This window comes from Lolium rigidum, chromosome 6 (genome assembly GCF_022539505.1).
Source record: "Lolium rigidum isolate FL_2022 chromosome 6, APGP_CSIRO_Lrig_0.1, whole genome shotgun sequence".
Classification (NCBI taxonomy): domain Eukaryota; kingdom Viridiplantae; phylum Streptophyta; class Magnoliopsida; order Poales; family Poaceae; genus Lolium; species Lolium rigidum.
In genome coordinates this window covers 338,562,538-338,578,033 of record NC_061513.1, presented here as the reverse complement: position 1 = coordinate 338,578,033, position 15,496 = coordinate 338,562,538, and positions in this window count along the sequence as shown.

Sequence of the window (15,496 nt, the reverse complement as noted above, 5' to 3'; positions counted from 1 at the left end):
AGACCCAGGTTCCTATTTTCACCGGAAGCATCCGAACACCCGGAAGGACCGCAGGGGGGGCACTCGGGCCCCTGCACCATAGGCCGGCGCGGCCCGTGCCCCGGCCGCGCCGCCATATGGTGTGGCCACCCCTTCGACCCTCCCGCGCCGCCTCTTCGCCTATATAAAGCCTCCGTCGCGAAACCCCCGATGCGAAGAACCACGATACGGAAAACCTTCCGGAGCCACCGCCATCGCGAAGCAAAGATCCGGGGGACAGGAGTCTCCGTTCCCGCACCTCGCCGGAGCGGGGAAGTGCCCCTGAAGGCTTCTCCATCGACACCGCTGCCATCTCCACCGCCATCTTCATCACCGCCGCTGCTCCCATGAGGAGGGAGTAGTTCTCCATCGAGGCTCGGGGCTGTACCGGTAGCTATGTGGTTCATCTCTCTCCTATGTACTTCAATACAATAATCTCATGAGCTGCCTTACATGATTGAGATTCATATGATGATGCTTGTAATCTAGATGTCACTATGCTAGTCAAGAGAGTTTTACTTATGTGATCTCCGGAGACTCCTTGTCCCACGTGTGTAAAGGTGACAAGTGTGTGCACCGTGTGGGTCTCTTAGGCTATATTTCACGAATACTTACTCACCGTTATGAATGGCGTAGTGAAGTGCTTATTTATATCTCTTTATGATTGCAATATGTTTTGTATCAAAATTTATCTATGTGCTACTCTAGTGATGTGTTATTAAAGTAGTTCTATTCCTCCTGCACGTGTGTAAAGGTGACAAGTGTGTGCACCGTGTTAGTACTTGGTTTATGCTATGATCATGATCTCTTGTAGATTGCGAAGTTAACTATTGCTATGATAATATTGATGTGATCTATTCCTCCTACATATGCATGAAGGTGACGAGTGTGCATGCTATGCTAGTACTTGGTTTAGTCTTTTGATCTATCTTACACTAAAGGTTACTAAAATATGAGCATTATTGTGGAGCTTGTTAACTCCGGCATTGAGGGTTCGTGTAATCCTACGCAATGTGTTCATCATCCAACAAAAGTGTAGAGTATGCATTTATCTATTCTGTTATGTGATCAATGTTGAGAGTGTCCACTAGTGAAAGTGTAATCCCTAGGCCTTGTTCCTAAATATCGCTATCGCTGCTTGTTTACTCGTTTTATCGCGTTACTACTGCTGCGTTACTACTCGCTTGTTTATCGTCCCGGGCAAAGCACTTTTCTCAGTGCCGTTGCTACTACTTATTCATACCACCCGTATTTCACTATCTCTTCGCCGAACTAGTGCACCTATTAGGTGTGTTGGGGACACAAGAGACTTCTTGCTTTGTGGTTGCAGTGGTTGCATGAGAGGGATATCTTTGACCTCTTCCTCCCTGAGTTCGATAAACCTTGGGTGATCCACTTAAGGGAAACTTGCTGCTGTTCTACAAACCTCTGCTCTTGGAGGCCCAACACTGTCTACAAGAATAGAAGCTCCCGTAGACATCAAGGAACACTGGCGGCCGATAGGGAAGTTGGCGGAAGTTGACGATATAAAAAAAAACACAATCAAATTGGCGACGCAACCAGAGCCGATGCACCGACGTTAACTTGGACAGTACAGCAAAGCAAGTTTACAGGCATCAGTTTACACAAGGGGGCCCTACTGAAGGAAAGCATTAAGGGCGTGAAGAGCATCGGCACGGATTCGATCCACCTCGGCGATCTCGGCCTCGTCGTCCTCATCTCTCCCCATCACCAGCTGGCTGCTCAGGGCACGAATTTCAGCCAGGTCGGTCTTCAGATCAGCTGTGAGACCTTTCGCTTCCTCTTGGGAGCAAGCAATGAGGGATTCCTCATCCTGGATAAGCTGTTTGGTCTCCATGGCCCTCTTCTCAAGGTCCTCCAGTTATTTGCGCAAGGTCGCAAGTTTGAAGCTACGAGCAGAAGTGGCAGTCTTGGCGTCTAAAACGGCTTTCTTCTCATTGAGCCGTTGACATTTGCCTCCAATATCGGCTCTCAACGGGAGTTGGGCGCGGCGAAGAGTAATCCTTTGACGAGCCGACTGCACCCTTGACCTGAAAACTGGCAAAGACACTGCCTGCCAAAGCTTAACTTGCAGCGTTACTGGGAGACGGGGCTGGATGTCCTCGAGGATACCCTTGATTGCCTCAGGATTTTCAACCAGCGTATCGACCGAGGAGGAGAGCAAGACTTTGAGGCGCTGGAGTGGGCCATCGATCGCGCTAGGATCTGGCTCTTCACCTGTTTTGGAAACGGCAGGCTCGATGGAATCGGGGTCGAACGTCAACAAGCTTGAAGGATCACACCCCTGACAGACGAGCAAGAGCAGCATGAGCATACGACCTAGGAAAAGAGCGGGCTTGAGGGAGAGAGAGAGAGAGCTTACCTCTCCCAAGAAAGGAAGGGAAGCCGATGTTGTGACGATCGGCTTTACGGCAGTCTGGGCTAGGTTAGCCACTTGGTCAGTCGCGCTTGGCGAATTGGACAGGCCAAGGGAAGCAGATGGCATCGGCACCTCTTCAACGTCCCCGCTAGAAGTCCCGTCAGTCTGCAAGGGAAATGGTAAGGCAATCCAATTAGTGGCAAGACGATGTGGAACACGAACTGCTGAGTACATTACATTTGAAACTTCCTGGCTCGGCGAGGAGACTTGCGGGCTTGTGCGGGCCCCTGTGACGCATCGACGCTTCATGCGCGACCTCGTTTCGATCGGAACCTGAAGGACAGCCGGCTCGGAGGTCGACCTTTTCTGATAAGCCGACGTTGGCGAATCCGTCTGGCTCTGGGTAGTGCACCTTTCTGTATCACCTGGGGAAGAGTCCCTTGGACTGGACTGTGCTCCCTCACTGGAGTTTTCTTCAGTAGAGGCCTGGAAGAAGAGGTACAACCATGATACAAAGGTTGGGAAGGCAAATGTGTTCGATTAAGACACGGATCAACTTACGTGCAAGTTTTCCTCAGCAGGAGCTTTGCGCTTCAGGGTCTTCCTGACAGCCACCTTCCTCACTGCCGTCCTCGCCTGAGTCGAGGCTCGGGGGGCATCTGGCCCCAAAGTTGCTTTACTCTTGGGAGCCGATTTCGGAGGAGTCGGCTGGCTTTGCATTATGACTTTCTTCAGAGATGGCGAGCTCTGGCAGAAGAGAACCACCGGGGCCGGAGGAAGGAATACGAAGGGGGAGCCGTCGGCTTGCTTGGGAACTGGGCCCTCTTGTTGCTGCCAGGAGATAGAGTCAGGTCACCAGACGATTACCATAAGCAGTTACAAGAAATATGTGAGTGATGGTACCTGGTCTGCGGGGATGTCATACTCGGCATCGAGTTGTTTCAACAGCGGTCCTAAAGCCCTTCTGAAGACATGGGTCTTCCACATGGACCACCAAGTCTCGAAGCCATCGGTAGTAAAGGAGAAACGGAGGTTGTGGGGAATTGGGATGGCCAAAGCATCAAAGAAGGTGTAACACCTTTGGCCAGTAAGTATGTCAGGCAGTTCAGCTCTGCTTGCTGTCAGGTGGTGTAAGAAGAAGTGTGGCGGCACCTGCCCGAGACCAAGCTGTCGGGCTACCACTACCGGTTGATAACACTCACAACCAGGCTTGATGATCCGGTTCGAGGTACTCATGCCGACAGGGAGGAAGCAAGGGCGAATCATGATGGAATACAGATGCTGGGTGCTATCGTCATCGGCAAAGTTATCCAATCGAAAGGAGACTGGATTTTCAAAATTCTCCGGTTCAGTATAAGGAAAGAACAGGGGGTTGTCCAAACCTTGGAAGAAGATCTTGAACCACCCTCGTCGCTTCCTTAGGGATCAGCCCGCTGCCCGGGAGACCATACAAAGCTTGGCCATAGCCGGTACATCGGATATCCTTGCCGTTAGCATCCGGGAAGGTGCAGGAGGTCAAAGGTGGGAAGTCCGGGATCTGGTTCTCGAAAGTATAGCCGCGCCCATAACCGAATAAACCACCAGGGACCGCCGGTTTAACCTGTCTTTTGAGAGAACAGCTTGATCGGACATCGCTTGAAGAGATCGATAGACCTCTCCAAGAAACAGCTTGCCTAGGCCAAGATGGGTGCCTTTGGCCAGCTCATAGGCTAGGGAAAGGTAATTTTTGGTAGGGGCGAGTGATGGGCCACGGAATATGAAGTGTTCCAACCAAAAGTTCGGGAAGGTCTGTGTGTTCTCTCTCCGTCACGGGGCCTTTGGTCTTCATGTAACGATTGAGGTAGGCACCCCAGCCTGGTACACTCTTTTTAGAAGAAAGGGTGAAAGGGACTTTCGGCAGTTTGAATGCGTAAGGGCTTGGGGATGCAATGTCTAGGCCTCGTGATCATGGTCACATCCAGCAGAGTAGGTGTCATAGGGCCATGGCCAAACATGAAACAGGCTCAATGCGTCGGACCGTAAATAGCCGATGGTTTTCAGAATGTTTTCATTCTTCTCAAGAGAAGACAATGATAATGACAGGGCATCGGCTATCCCTATGGCTTCCCAGGTGGCATAATGGGCTTTGGATACTCTGTTGTACCATGTCACCCAACCCTCAGGGGGGTTAGGCCAGGCTCGCAGGCAGTCGGCCCAGGAGGTCAGATCTAAGTTCTGATTCACAAAGGGGATCCTGTTAGCTTCGCATGAAATTAAGAGGGCAGGACTCTCGGAAGAACGAGGACCAAGGCACATAGAATTTGCGAGAGAAGGATGTGGCAGCAGGATGTCTGAAACCTAAAATTGATAGTGGGAGAAAACATTAATTCAGGTGTTTGCTGTTTACTCTTGACATTGATGCATGTGGCAAGGGGGCCGTTGAGGATTACCTTCAGACCGGAGACCATGGCGTTGGCGTTGGATGATTCCGCCATTGGATGCGCTGAGGGATTGGGACGGCGCGGCTGAGATTTGAGATCCGTAGAGCTGTCTGGGCGGCGATTTGGGGATCTGCGTTTCTCAGACGAAGGGCGCAAGTTACCGTTTGGAGGGGCAGTTAGGTTGACCTTGCTCCCGTTTATCATAGAGGCTGGTGTGATACCATCGGCTCTTTTGGGGAGCGCCTGACTCTGGCTATCGGCAGGGTTATGTGAAGACGTTCCTTCATTTTTTAGATTGGTGATAAAGTTAAGGAGGCAAGACGCCATGACATGGCCTGATGAGGTATAAGCATAATGATTTTGGAAATGACATTTCCAAAACAAGGGGGGCATGTGTTATCACCAGAATTTGACCGAGTCAGAGGAGGGCCGTGATCAAGATGGACTTGAAGATATATATATAGAAGAAATACGTGAATCGGCCTTACATGCAAAGTTTGGGCTAGAAAGGATCCATCCAGACCCAAACTCCCGGTCAAACAGGGCCAAGCCACAATCGTGCAAACCCTAGATCTCGTAAATGCAGATCCCACAGGATGGCATGTTAAACTTAGCGGCAAAACTCCTGAAATAATGTCCAGCCTCCTCATTAACTTTAAATTTCAGACATTCTTCTGCCGCATCCTTCTCTTCCAGATCCTCTTTGCCTTCGGGAGAGCCCTAGGACTCGTTGCTCGGATCAATTCAAACGTCGAAGCTGCCTCTTCGCAGAACGGGCATCACTTGTCCACAAATTCCCTCGTGATAGTCTCGCAGTGATGTTTTATAATCCCGTTTCGTTTTCTTACGAGCAACTACCTCTCAAAATCAAATTGAGATGCGGAACCAACCGATTTCGAGCAAAATCGGCTCCTTATAGCAAAGGACCTTTCGTGACAAGCTGCCCCCGAGCCTCGGCCGGGGCGAGAATAGCAGTGAGCCGACCAAATCGGCCATCCTCGGTTTCCAACTCGTAATGCGAGAATTAGCCGATTCCAACAAAATCGGTTCTTCGGAGTGAAGAAATTTCAGTGGCGAGCTGCCCCCGAGCTTCTCCAGCTCACATCTTGCGCCTGGCTGATCAGATCGGCTCATCATCTTTGGCAGGCTGAAGCAACTTCCGGTGAGGATGTCTTTGCATTTCTGATGCCCTCCAAAACTCTGGACGTAACAACCCCTGGAAGTGACAGCTACCAAGTCACCACCTTGGTCAAGCCTCAGGCAAAAAACGTTACAGCCGATTGCTTCGTCATCGGCTGTTCTCCTGGTCCTAGAAGAGATATGCTCCCTTCGTTAGGCTCATCCTTACCCTGACTTGCGCGTTTATGCTGCTCTTGTCGTTAGTCAGGGTTACGATCCTCAATCCCGCAGTCCTGGTTCTAGAAGATGTCACGTTTATGCTGCTAGCACCGCTGAACTTGAAGACTTGCCAATGGGAGTTAGGGGTCCTTGAAGAGAAGATCCACTTCCTGCTCCATTGATCCTTAAGTCGATGTCTGCACATCGGCTGTGCTTAAAAAATTTCGAATTTTCGGCCGATTTATGTATCGGCCCCCATACTTCAATACCCATCATCAAGGAATATCTCGGGCTGCTGGTCGTTTGCAAGATACTCCTACTTCATATCCTCGTGTTTTATCCACCTAGGTGCCCCCCGAGCCGATTCTGTCAAAAGACTTGATGGTATCGGCTCTTTAGGTAATCCTTGTTGGATTAAATGCTGAACCCAGGCAGAATGGATGGTGAGGATAATTTTGGCCGATTGCTGGAATCGGCCTCCACGTTGCTTGTTCGACGAAGGTTTTGTAATGTCCTTCTATAAATTTTTTGGGGCCTATCACAAGGATCAGCCTCGCCACGTTTGCTCATTGATTTGCTCCAGCTACACGGTTAGGCCAGTGGATAAAACCAGCCCAATCTCTGATTTTATCATGTTGGTGCGCTTGCTGTCATCCACCTCGAGTGCATCGTGTAACCGTGGAGCACTAAGCTTCGTCGGAAGGACGAGCACCATGTTTGTGCCAGCCGATGTTTCGTCATCGGCTTTCCTTTGCTTGGGACGCCACTCCATTTTCCGCGGACGACCCTCTTCATCCAGGGCTCGCTGTACTTTCGCAGCCAGATCAGGTCTTGCCTTCCTCAATGTATGCAAGTATAGCCTTTCGGCTTCCTCCAGGCCGTGCAATCGCTGAACCCTGCGCTTTTGGGAACGGCCGAGTCCATCGTGGCACCACCTTGGCCGGTGGTACCTGTCTTCTTCTTCCCCTCGTCTTCCGAATCTTCGAGATCTTCTAACCGAGGGGACTCAGGCACGTTTGCTTTGTGGCGGGAGAGGTCCTAGGCGCTTGAACACGGACACGTTGGCTGTCTCCTTCTTCTTCGGTTGCATTCTGGGCAATTGCCGATTGTGGGCAATCGGCTCATTCCCGAATCCCAGCGAAGTGTCCGAAGAAGGGGCAGTCCCGTGCCTATCCACGTTGTTTCGCTCCCCGACTTTTCCTTGGCACGGCGCTCGTGCATCTCCTCCTCGCGATCATGCCGACGACGTCTCCCGTCGTCCCTAGCCAGACGATCTTCTTCATCATCGTCGTTGTATCGCCGGCGTTGGTCATACTGACTCACATACTTGTTGAGGAGGTGATCAGAGAGAGGTCGTTGATACCTTATGTTTTTCACTTCTCCCTCTGTGACGTAGCGCTTGCCGTCTTGGCGGAGCCGATCGCGTGGAGCGGCTTCCTCTGTATCTTTGCTACGAGAGCAGTTGCCCTCATCTCCGTCCTTACCAGAGTGGTTCCCAAGCTCTACCATGTTGATATTGCACGAGAGATCTGGCTGGCACCCACCATGGTAAGTATACTCCACCATGTTCACGGCGGGGAAGGGGTGTGTGTCGACCTTCATGGCGTACTGGTTGAAAATTAACCGTCCATTTTCTATCGCCATTTGGATCTGCTGCCGCCACACCCTGCAGTCGTTGGTGGTGTGGGTGAACGTGTTATGCCACTTGCGGTATGGCTTTCCGTTCAGCTCTTGCACCGTGGGGATCTTGTGGCCTTCGGGTACCTTTATATGCTTCTCCGTGAGTAAGAGATCAAAAATCTGCTCAGTTTTGGTCACGTCGAAGTCGAACCCTTTTGGAGGGCCTTGTGGCTTCAGCCATTTGCAGGACACGGGGCCTGCCGCTCGAGTCCATTCAGCCACTGCTACCTCTCGATCTCCCGCAGCACCTTCATCCTCGTCTGCCTCAACCAGGGTCACCACACGCTTGAATTTGTCCTGGTAGACATCTGGGTGGCGTTGCTCATATGCTCGACAGCCTTCGCACCATGTGCGCCAATGAAGGGTAGTCCGCTTGGGAGGCCACGTCCTTAATCGATGATGAGAGACCCACCACCGCCAACTCGATCGCTTCTTTTCACTTACATGAGCCGAAAAGCATCGGTTCCTAATGGTCCTAAAGCGCCGGACGTATTCCGACACTGTCTCCCCGCGCTTCGTCGTACTTGTGCTAGATCGGCAATACCAACCTCGGAAGCCTCCGAGTGATACTCGCTCATGGAACTGCTCTTCCAACTGCTTCCAAGTCCGGATGGAGTTCGGTGGCAGCGATGTGTACCACCCGAAAGCCGATCCCGTGAGGGACTCGTGCGAAGAACCTCACACGCAACTCGTCTGATGCTGAGATCATGCCCAGCTGTGCCAAATATCGGCTCACATGCTCGATGGAGCTGGAACCATCCGATCCACTAAACTTCGTGAAGTCCGGGAGCCGATATTTGGGTGGTAGCGGGATCAGTTCGTAGTCGTTTGGGTACGGCTTGGTATAGCCGAACGTCTTCCTTTTCGGCATCATGCCGAACTGATCTTTCAGGATTGCACAAAGCTGATCTGCGGTGATGGCTGACGGTGTCGAACCCTGAAGATTCGCCGGGGTGGCATACTTAACCAGCCATGCTTGCTTTTCCGGTTCTAAGCCAACTGCAGGAGCTGGGCTCTGGAGGTTTGTCGGAGTGGCGTACTTAGCTAGCCACGTTTGCTTCTCAAGATCTGCTCCCCGACGTTCCTCCTGTTGTCCCGGAGGCCCTCGCTGTTGCAACCTGGTTCGAGAGTGCCCAGGTATTGCGGTCCAGTACGTATGCGCACGCGTATCCGTGCGGGATCTCCTTGGGTGCCTCAGGTAGGAATTGGTAGTCACTAGGATCACCACCAATCTTGTAGATGACGTATGCCGATGAGTTCGGCAGTTCCGGTGCTGCCCATGCGAACGGCAGCGGAGGATGGGACTGGAGTGGCATCTCTCCTTTGTAAGTCCCCAGAGCTGGTCCCGACGGAGAATACCGGTGGCTCATGATTTCCTGGACCACGCGCAGAGCGACACGCTCCAAAGTGTTCACCAGGCTCTCAGAGTGGCGGTGCAGCGAATGAGCCACCATGTAGTTGATCTCCCGACGCAGCGACCTGGTGCGTTCTTCTGACGGGGCGGACAGGTCCACTCCATCGAGTGCGCCTTCAGGTGTGAACCCCTTCCACCTGACGCCATGGGAGCGGGTTCTGTGGAAAGAGCCGATGAGTTCGGCTTCGAGGGTTGCCTTGATCTCGTCATGTTTCTTCTTGAGTTCATCAGGCAGATCCTCGTACTTGACCGGAGTGCCTTCCGCCATCTCGGATGTAGATGGCGATGTGGTGGATGTCGAAGGTTGTCCCACCGGGCGTGCCAGAATGTGTTGACGTCGAAACCCACCGGCGGGCAGCGACGGGCAACACGAGAGAGCCGGGAACAACTAGGGCTGCGGCTGGCCCCGGTCCCTCGGAGCGACGGCCCGCAAAGCCTCCCCGGTCACACGTCCGATGCTATCGCAAGGGCGTGCCACCTGACCTATACCTGGTCAGGAAGGTGTTGGATGATGCCGCGCTTAGTTTCCTGCATGGCATACACGTAAACATTAAATACGAGCCTCGATCGGCTCTCAGGTTATCCCGTGAATCGGCTCAAAGAGCCGATCCACCCATGATTCATACAAGGTGTCCGAATATATGGTGGTCCTGCTTGATCAAGATAAAGCTAATGAGATCTACGACGATTTAGGGTTTTCACCGCATAATCGGATCATCCTACTCACGATTGGGCCTCGCGCTCGCGTACGGTGACCGTAAGCCGATCCTAGACAGGGCCTAAAAACCAACACGAGGTTGATCCCCGGAACATCCTTTCTAGGGCTAGCGAACGTCACCCTACACGCCGCTGGATCCTCCAACCCTTTGTAGGGCCTAACTAATGCGGATATTAAACTAATCCTTGATGAACAAGGAGCAACCGTAACGGATCAAATCTACTAAACTATGATCAAGCGGGGTGCCGCCCCTACACCTAAGATAGGTGTAAGGGCGGGCTAGATGCATGAGGGTTGCACTACGACAGCATATGATACGAAGAACAATGCTAACCCTAACACATCTAAGATAACTACGTTGCTCGCCATCAAAAAGGCTTCAGCACGAGCAACGCATGAACAACGAGATAGGCTTGTGCTGCCTAGATCACAAGATGCGATCTAGGCAGCATGGTGCTTACCGGAGAAACCCTCGAGACGAAGGAGTTGGCGATGCGCCGAGATTTGTTTGTGTTGAACGTTGGTTGTTGTTTATTCCATAAACCCTAGATACATATTTATATTCCAAAGGACTTTCTAATTCGGGCGTGCACCTAACCGTGCACGGGTAAAACTCTAACTCCTAACCGACACGTAATCTAATATGTTACAGATACAAGGGCAAACTAGCCCAAACTTTGCATGTAAGGCCGATTCACGTATTTCTTCTATATACATATTCTTCAAGTCCATCTTGATCGCGGCCCACCTCTGACTCGGTCAAATTCTGGTGATAACAGCGGCACAAATTTTACGCGGCATGACTCGTGTTTTACCGGAAGATATACCGCGTAAAAATATATATCCATCTAACACGTAGAACCCGCTGGTCATAGGATATTTCCCTTTGCCCCCTTATCTAACATGTAGAGGTGCTTCTTTGTACATGGACACTTGGCCGAGCTCAAAATTAGCCGAAAACTGGTCAAGTTCATCACGAATCCGTCGAAACTGGGGTGGATAGTAGAAGATTGGTCCAAATTTGGCCGGAGTAGGAGGCACCTTTGGCTCCAACCTCGTCTTGGGACTCCCGAAACAACCTTGACATAGCATCCAACGAGGAGACAACACTGAAGTGCCACCATTGCCTGATCCAGCTACTGGATCTAGGGTTTCCCCTGGTGCCCGAACGGAATGGAACAAGAAGGGACTCAGCGATGTATTCAAGAAGGTAACGACGCATGCATGCGGGTGTCGCCATCATCCCGAAGGTCGCAAGCTTTCTCCCAGGCCTTACTTCGACCCCACTGTCCAGGAGCGAAACAAACAAGAGCCATCGCACATAAGACACCTCTTTTGAATGTCCACAAAATCTGTAGGATTCTCTATCCAAAAGAGGCGAAAGAGACAAGTAAAAAAGGAAGAATCAAATAATGCAGTTTCTGGCTTAAAGTTGTTTATCGGTGGCCAGGACCACAAACATAAGCGGGGGCTTGATATTGCCAAATGATTCCTTGACGCCCATTGCCATAGTTAGCTAGTCCACAAGCGATAATTAGATGGTGATACACCTGTGTTGAAGTAACCCGCGGCTCAAGTTCAGCCAAGCAACTGTATGTGGGCTGCTGTATAAAGCAATGGCGTTATGGTAACCACAAATCTCGATCCAGCTAGCTCATAAATTTTTGATAGCCATGTGCCTAGAGGCCGCCAACCATACGACGAGGACATTTGCAGTTCAATGCAGAGAGCGCTGGCAACGCATTGCCCTGCGTAGTGCGTACTGCAAGTTCTGAAAACAAATCGACCCCTTGATCAAAACTTTCTGAAAATAGCGATCTTCCTTACGCTTCGAGTCAAATGGAGTTATCCGTTGGTCAAATGCCCTGTTGTTTCCTCGAATCGCTGCTCCCTTTGCTGCGTTTCTTCAAAATCTGAATCGTCGGAAGTACGATGCGTTCAAATGCCATCCTGTGAAAAGTCTGTTCATTTTGTGTCCTCATACTGTACAGGATAATTACAAACAAAGTCAAATAGGCATGTCAAGAAAAAGGAGAAAGTCAAGTGGAGATGCGTGGCCTTCTCTACATCGCGTAAGGATTCACGGAGACTTGAGCAAGAGGACTAATCGTGTAGGAAGACGTGAGATCTTGTTTCTCGTGGTGTTGGGAACAATTTTTGTACTAAAAGAAACCTATTACTTTCTCCGTTCCAAAATAATTGTCATAGTCTTTCTTTAGATGCATATACATCTATACGGTTAAAAATATGCCTACACAAAATTATGACACTCATGCAAATTCGGACAGTGAGTACTACTCTGTACTTGTTAGTACAAAGTAGGAAGCTCATAGTAAAGGGACAGAGATTTGGTACAGATGGCACCGATGATCCCTATTTAAAAAGTAATTAAAAATCACATATCTAAGTTTCAGAAAAATCTGAAAATAAATTATGATGTATCCACTATTGTATTCCACAAACCTGTAAATTTTCAGTTGGAAATAATTTGTATTTTGGGCTACACAAAAATAACAAATGTGTGGATCTAAGTATAGTGATTCAAATCTTCAAAAAAAAAAATCAGACTATCATTTTTGTGTAGCTTGGAAAATAAAAACATTTGTAATTGAGATTTTGTAGTTAGTGGGATACATCATCATCTTATTTTAGAAATTTGTTATATAATATTTTAAAACACATAAATCTATTTTTCGAATCTTTTAATACGACGAGAACACTGGTGCCTAGGATCCAAAATGGCTTTTGCTAGTAAAGTCAAAACCATAGAAATCGGTTTACTCACTTTAAATTGAGTATCAGTTCCCTCCTTTTTCTAGTTACTCATTCGAGAGCCCTCTTGATAGTACGGCTATCCATCCTAATACCTAGTCTTTCAATCACCTTCGATGATTTGACTATTATGATGCTTTTCTTCATGGCCGGTAGTACTGCCCCAAAGTAGCGGTTGAAAGAACATTTCCCGCCCTTTTGGGTTTTGTGTGTTTGATGTCAACACTAGGTATATATTTATGTGTGTTGATGTAGACAGGTACAAGTTTTCGGTATATATATTTGATCGGCGAGATGGTTGTCTGTTCTGGAGTTCTGAAGGGTTTTCACTTCTGGCGGAAGTTCCGGCCCCAGCAGGCGGAACTTCCGCCCTGGTATGTTCTGCAGAGGCCCTTCAGCGCAGTGTTGCTTGCTGTTTTTGTTCCCTGGCCAGAAGTTCCGACGTTGTTGGCCGGAAGTTCCGGTCAGCGGAACTTCCGCCCAACTTCCGGGCAAGTTCCGGAAATCGGTAATTGTGGCTCTGTTGCGGTCAGAAACCCACCGGCGAGCAGCGACGGGCAACACAGTAGAGCCGGGAGGCTCCCAGGACTGCGGCTGGCCCTGGTCCCTCGAGCGACGGCCCGCAAAGACTCGGCACGCACGTCCGATGCTGATGCAAGGGCGTGCCACCTGACCTATACCTGGTCAGGAAGGTGATGGATTTGTCTCGCTTAGTTTCCTGCATGGCATACACGTAAATATTAAATACGAGCCTAGATCGGCTCTCAGGTTATCCTGTCAATCGGCTCAAGGAGCCGATCCACCCATGATTCGTACGAGGTGTACGATCACATGGTGGTCCTGCTTGATCAATTCAAAGCTAAAACGACCTACTACGATTTAGGGTTTTCACCACATAATCGGAACATCCTACGCGTGATTGAGCTCGGCGGCCACGCACGGTGATCATAAACCGACCCTAGACAAGGCCTAAAAACCAACATGAAGTTGATCCCCGGAACATCTTGTCTAGGGCTAGCAAACTACACCCTACGTGCCACTGGATCCTTCAACCCGTTTGTAAGGCCTAACTATGCGGATATTAAACTAATCCTTGAAGAACAAGGAGCAATCATAACGGATCGAATCTACTAAATAATGATCAAGCGAGGTGCCGCCCTTACACCTAAGATAGGTGTAAGGGCGGCTAGACGTCTAGGGGTTGCACGGACGAAAGCATATGATACGATGAAACAATGCTAACCCTAACACATCTATGATAACTACGTTGCTCGCCATCAGCAAGGCTTCAGCACGAGCAACGCATGAACAGCGAATAAACTTGTACTCTCTAGATCGCAAGATGCGATCTAGGCAGCATGATGCTTACCCGGAAGAAACCCTCGAGACAAGGGAGTTGGCGATGCGCCTAGATTGGTTTGTGGTGAACGTGATTGTTGTTTATTCCATAAACCCTAGATACATATTTATAGTCCGTAGACTTTCTAACGTGGGAATAATCCCCACCGTGCACGAGCCAAATTCTATCTAACCGACACGTATCCTACTATATTTACAGATACACGGGCAAACTAGCCCAAACTTTGTATACAAGGCCGATTCATGTATTTCTTCCGGGTATATTCTTCAAGCCCATCTTTAATCGCGGCCCACCTCTCGATCCGGTCAAATTCTGGTGATAACACATGCCCCCCTGATTTTGGAAATGACAATTCCAAAATCACTCGCCTTTTCTTCGTCGGGTCATGTCGTGGCAGAGCAGAACCGTCGCAGTATCCATCATCATGATGCCTTGCCTCCTCAACTTCTCCGCGTGACCTGGCCAAAAAAAAATTTTCTTTTGGGCACCACTTCCTCGGAAACTGCTGTGGCATTGAATCTCCACCATATCCCTTTATTTTAACCGCATTCTGCAGTTCACTTCTTCATCCCCTTCGCATTAGCACTCCAAAAGCCCTCCTCTGCCACCATGTCTTCTTCCTCCTCTGCCTCGTCGGGTCTTTCCACCCAGTCCTCCCCCTCCCGCGAGCCGACGCCGGAGTGGGACCCGGAGGAGGCCCACGAGGCCCACATTCGCCGCGCCATAGAAGACGGGGACGAGTCCAGTCACGACTTCTCCGTCTGGTCTGAGGACGACAAGTCCTCGACCGACGGGGAAAGTGACCTCCGCTTCCTTGCCGACGGGGAAACAGAGGAGGAGAGCGATGACGATCGCTTCTCCTGGGACGACTTCACCTCCTTCGAGGAGGAGGATGAGGAGGAGGAGGAGGACGACGACACCTCCTCCGATGAACCGCCGGCCAAGCGCTTCTGCCCCTGGCCGGGGAACCTCAGCGACTTCGACAGCGACGACGACGCTGACGAGGAGGACGAGGACAACGAGGGCCCTGCCGGCGGCCGCGGCAGCAGCGACGACGAGCCAGCCGGGAGTAGCGCCGACAGCGGCGACGACGGTGACGACGAGGGCAGCGACGGCCCATAGATAGGACCCTTAGCATAGGATCAGTAGTAGTAGATGGGGCAATGTATCCCCTGGTACTCCCTTTTGAGGGCAATCAGCTCTTTTATGTAAGGAATCCCGTCATCAATGAAGAATTTCCTTTAATTTGATTTTGCCGAATTCCTTTATGCTAATTTAGCCGATTTCCCCTCATACTGACTTTGCCGATTGTCCACTTGGTCAATGCTCAATGAGCCGATGGCAACGCATCGGTCCCTCAAAATCTATCCTTCATCTCTTCGACTGACGACTTTGA